Here is a 5,953-nt window from a genome sequence, read left to right on the forward strand (position 1 = left end):
AAACTTGAATAATTAAGAAGAAAATACAAATAACAGATAACCAAGTGGAAGGACAGAGCTGTAGAATTGACTCAGTTGTAGAAATCATCAGTGAAATAGAAGACAAATTCCTGGACACTAGTTTATTTCAGACACAATGAGGGGAAAAATGATGAAGTCCTAAGCGTTAGGTATGACACCATAAATATAAATTACTTATATATCAGAGGAATTCTTGAAGAATAAAAAGTTCAGAGAATTTTGGAAGATATATTGAAAAATATGAAAAATAATGAAAAATATCCAAATATCATAAAGTAGATAAGTAGGTTTTTATCTAAGAAACTCAATAAATCCCCTAAAACATAGGCATACCCCACCTTCCACCACAGAAAAATTACCAAGTCATGAAACTTTTCTAAAGCAAAGACAAGAAAATACACTGAAAGAAGCTCTTGAAAAAAATGAAACATAAGTACTAATAGATATAAAGTAGAAATAGCTATAATGATTTCAGATAAAAGAGACTTAAGGTTAAAATCCATTTAAGAAAAGAAGGCATTATAGGATTAGATGTCAATCCATCATAAGTGTAACACTATTTATGCATTCAAAGAAACAGCACCAAAACTTATAAAATAAACTATAACAGAATTGAAAAGAGAAATACTTCTCCAATATTTCCAAAATGGATCTGTCAGTTTGTTGTACTGTGACAGCTTGTGTGTTGTAATGCTGAAAACCAAGTCACAGATATTTCAAATACCAACAGGGTTGCTCGCGGTGAACATATTTCAGCAGATTTCTACATTAAGAATGGTCACTTCTGAAAAATTTGCCCCTGAAAACATTGTGCCACAAGATGAGTCTCTCCGATTGGAAGTCACTTAAAATCCACTAGCTCACTGCCACCAAGTCCATTTGAACTCAGAGCGATCCTATGGGACAGTGTGGAAATCCCATGGGTTCCCCAGGCTACAGCTCTTTACGGAAGAGAAAAGCATCATCTTCGTCATCTGGAATGGTTGCTGGTTTCATTTAGTAGCCAAACATGAATGCCACTATGCCACCAAGGCCTCTTCCAGGGGAAGGAACGCTTCCACCAAATGGTTCAGAGGTTCCCGTGAGTAATACTCTCCAACTTCCAAAACCCGTGTCAAGCAGAAGGAGACTTTGCCTGGTTCTGTGCCATCCTCACCAGTATACTTATGTTCGAACTCCTCGTTGGAGCCAGGTTGTGCCAATGCTCCTTGTTGGGAATCTTCCTCTTCTTGCGCCCACCCCCCTCTTCATAAGCAAGGGTGACGTCCTTCTCAAGACCTGCTCTCTCCTAATCACAAAGGACATGAAATGAAGGAACCTTCTGATTGCTACTTCCTCTGACACAGATTCATTTGCTCTTCTGATAGCCCATGATATTTTCAATATTATTTGTCAATATCATCATTCAAATACATGACTTCACCTCTGGTCTTCCGTATTAATTGTTTGGCTCCAACATGCATACAAGCTGTTTGAAAACTTTATTGTGGGGAACTAACAAATGTCATTCCCACAGATTCTCCACATGGACCATCAAGTGCGGTTGAGGTGAGCATGCTACCATAAAATGTGTCTGACTCCTTTATTTTCCTTTTTCTCCTATCTCTCTTATTCTCTGACTTTACTGTAATCTTTATATATCATAGTTGTACAATTGCGCCTGGCAGGCGTGTGATGATTTGTTAGGGACTGGTTAGCCTGAAGCATTATGGTTTGGGTCACCAGCACCTTAGTTTTAAGAATGATATCGTTCTCTTTAACACTTTGCAGAATCCAAGTTCAACAAATTTGCCCAATTTAATATGCCATTTGATTTCTTGTCTGCTGTCTCCACGAGCACTAGTTATAGATACAAATAAAATAAAATCCTTGACAACTTGAATAATTCCCCTCAATCATCATGATGTAGTTTTTTGAAGAAATTGTAAGAATTTCTGTGTCCTTTACTTTGATTTTTAATCCATACAAGAGGCTGTAGTCTTTGATATTTATCCGTGCTTCAAATCCTCTGTGCCTTTAGCAAGCAAGATTGGGTTATTTAGATATCACAAGTGTTGATGAACTTTCCTCTAATTCTAATGCAGCATTCTTATTCATATTGCCAGTTTCTTGAATTATTTGCTTAGTGACACACCTCTTCCTGATTTAAAACCACTGTTCTTTGGACAACTGCTTCTTGCTCTGTGCACAGGCTCCATATAAATACAAATAAGTACAAAAATACCCATCCTTCATATTGTTAATCATAGGTTATTAATGGTCCATGTAGTTTAATATATTTGCATATAGTCCATAAAACCCGAGCAAATAACTTCCTGATATTTGTCTGCTTTCAGTCAATCTGGTATCAGTAATGATTTCTCATTTTCATCCACTTCCCAATCCAGGTTGAATTTCTGGCATCTCCCTATTGATGTACTACCACAGCCATTTTTGAATTAGTTTCAGAAAAATGTTACTTGCATGTGATATTAGTGATACTTTTGATAATTTTCACATTCTGTTGTGCCACTTTTTTTGAAATGGGTAAAAGTATAGATTTATTTTAGTAACTGTTGCCTAGTAGCTGTCCTTTGAACTTATTAATGTAGACACATGAATGCTTCCGCTACTGCATCCATTTTTTTGTTTTCTTTTTAGAAACATTTTAATTGGTTCCCTATCAATTTCTGAAGCCTGGCTTTTCACCAATGCTTTCACTAACGTAACTTGGACTTTGTCCTTCAATACCACCAGGTCTTGCTCATCTGTTATGAAATGACTGGATGTAGACTAATTATTTGTGGGACAGTGCCTGTGTATTCTTTCTATATTCTTTGACACTTCCTGCTTTATTCATTATTTTATCCAGAATTCTGAAGGATATTGCCATATGAGGCTCTAAATTTTTCTTCAATTCTTTCCATTTGAGATATACTGATAGTGTTTTCTAACTAGTGGTATTTCCCTATTAATATTATACTTAATTTCTTCTCCTTTACCTTCCCTTTGAAGTTTTCTGTGCAGTTTTTTTGCTTAATAATTTCTTCCAATTGTTTTAGATATTCTACTTTTAAGAGCAATATTCAGAATATCTTCTGACCTCAACTCTGGTCTTTTCTTTGTTCCCTGTATTTTTAATGATGCTTTGCTCTTTCACTTACGACATTCTTGAAGTCATCTCATAACTTAGCAGACCTTGTTTTACTATTGTTAAATGCATCAAAGCCGCTCTTACATAGTCTCTAAATTTAGGTGTGATGTGCTCAAATTTTTATGTTAGCTCTTGATGACTTGTTTGATTTTTTCACTTTCAACATGATCTTGAATGTAAGCAAGTCATTGTCTCTTCAACAGATGAACTCTGGTCTTACTTTAGCTGATGATGTTGAGCTTCTCCATTTAACAGTGGTGGTGTTGGTGTGAAGGAGAAACAAAGTTAAGGAGCCTGGGTAGAAAAAGAATGTTTGGAAACTGATTGTGGTAGCAATTGTACAATTCACCTCAACATAACTGAACTATGGAATGATGTGATACATCTATATCAATTACAACAATAGTTTAGTCAATTCAGTCTTCAGAGGTTCATTTGTATGGTCATCATTTATGTTGTTGAGTATCAGAAGGAGACAAAGGTGTTCATTATCACCACTTGTATTGAACATTGTACTAGAAGTCCTCGCCAATGCCATGTGTACCTCCTGCAGAGGGGCTGGTGGTTTCCACCTGCTTACCTGGCAATCCAACGTGTAACCAGAACACCAGGGCTCCTAAGCATGACGCTGTATGTAGAATATTCCAAAAATCCCATAGGAAAATTACTAGAACTAACAGGAAGGTCCCACCAAGTGGCAGGTTACAAGGTCAGCACACACCATTTAGCTAATTCTCGTGTATTAAAGAGAACTCGGAGAAGGAAACCAAGAAAATAATGCCATGGAGAATAACCTCCCAAAGCACAAAATATCTAGGAATAAAGAACACAAGGACCTTAAAGACTTATACAAGGAAAACTGAAAAACAAACAAAAAATAAAAGGAAAAACTATGGTAAGAAATTTTAAAAAGAACTGCATCAATGTAAAATTATATTCTGTTCATGGATTGTGAGTCATAACATTGTGAAAATGTCAACTTTTCAGCCAAATAAAATATTTATCTATTAAATAAATAATAACATCCATGAGGAATATAATACTCAGAGAAATCAATGATATGAGAAGGAAAGGGCAACCTTTTCCTAAGAAATAAGATGAGCAGAGCAAGAGGAGCAAGGCAAGGAGTGGCATGAGAGGGAGGGTGGGAAAAGGGAAGTGCTGATGCATTTCAGGATAGCAACCGATGTCACAGAACATGTTGTGTGCAGATTATGGAATGAGAAACTAGTGTAACATGTGAACTTTCAATTATAATACTGTGCATTTTGCCAAAATAAAGTGTACACTTCAATTCGATGGCTAAATGGTGTATGAATTATATCTCAATGAATCAGACAAAATTAAAAATAAACTAAAAATACCCCCCAAACAGAGAAATCAGCAAAACAAAATCTTTGCAGCCATTCTTCAATGACATTTACAATTATGTTTGGCATTGAAATAGAGAGTCAACACAGAGATGCTCTTAACCAGTCAACAACAACAACAAAAAGATAGATGTCATCATTAGTCAAGTTATTAGTCAATGGAATATAATTTATATATTAGGTAATAATAAGATGGCATAATAAATCAGAATACAAGATAATTCACATACTATTATTACAACCATAGAAGTATAAATATTTTCTAATTATGGTATACATTATTTAAGTTTTGTGTAAAATATGTTTCTTTAATCAGTATATTAAGGTAAGATAAATGTTATTTTCTTTAATGTTACCATAATATTGCTCTAAGCAAATGTTTCTGAGCATAAAATTTTAGGTTCAAATTAAAATATATATTCCTGTATGATAATTCATTTACATCAGCATGAGATGCACCTGCAGTTAGCATTTCATCATGCTAGGTAACCAAACCCTTCGGAAGAAAGCAAAAGTCATGGCTGTCTCTGGTGGGAAGGGATGCAATCTAATTTCCTCATGCCAAACTCTCAGTCAGATTTTCTGATTCCCCAGAAACTGCGAGTGCAACCTTGACATCTGCTCATTAACCAACGTTTCCTCTCTAGTTTCTCCGTGTTCTATTTTTCTGTATTTGTTCATCTCATTTCAATTAAGAGAGAATACAATATCTTTTAAAAAGCAAGTTTTTGATCATCCGCTCTATTATGTTCTGGATATTTTGGAAGACTATGGATGCTAAGATGAAAGCTAACATTACAAGGATATGACGTATCTAACATTAGGATACACAAGCCTATGTACAAACCTTTGCTTCCACAACTTACTGAGTCAGTGAACTTAGACAAAACTGTAGAAGGGAAAAATGATTAGAGAATTAAACGCAACTAGGATGCTGTTTCTGAATTCTTTCATTTAATAAGTATGTTGAGCACCTTCCAGTATAAGGTGCTAATATAAGATGTGTATATTGCTTCTCATCCTTTTGGCTAAGATCAAGTGTAGTATCTGTTCTTTTCAGTTTAATATCTGATATGTCCTCTATATAAGGACAGCATATTAAAGTATTCTTGCAAGCAGGAGTTGGACTAAGAGCTCGCCCTGTCCACTCCACGCATCAACCTAGTGTTGCACTATTTCCAGGAATGGCGCACCCCTTTGGGGGTCTAGAATTTTAAAAGAAGTAGGGGGGGGGAGACATGTGTTTTGACGCTACAGATGTAGGGCTTAGCAAATAAATAAATAAAAGCACTTATTCTCATATTCTAGTGGTGGGAGGAGCTGACTTGGAACAAATTAAATGAGGAAACTATGTCCTGTGGGATGATCACTCTTAAAAAGAAAATGATACAAAAAAGCAAGCTAGGGAGCGGCAACAAGACTGGTTCCC

The 5,953-nt window shown here is 35.6% G+C and overlaps 1 non-coding gene across 1 annotated transcript; it reads left to right on the forward strand.

Moving 5' to 3' along the window:
* The first annotated feature begins 5,532 nt into the window (after positions 1 to 5,532).
* Positions 5,533 to 5,722, forward strand: LOC142438071 (U2 spliceosomal RNA). The gene has a single exon (XR_012782536.1). It is a non-coding gene; the product is annotated as a U2 spliceosomal RNA (small nuclear RNA).
* The last annotated feature ends 231 nt before the right edge of the window (positions 5,723 to 5,953 follow it).

This window comes from Tenrec ecaudatus, chromosome 1 (assembly GCF_050624435.1).
Source record: "Tenrec ecaudatus isolate mTenEca1 chromosome 1, mTenEca1.hap1, whole genome shotgun sequence".
NCBI lineage: Eukaryota > Metazoa > Chordata > Mammalia > Afrosoricida > Tenrecidae > Tenrec > Tenrec ecaudatus.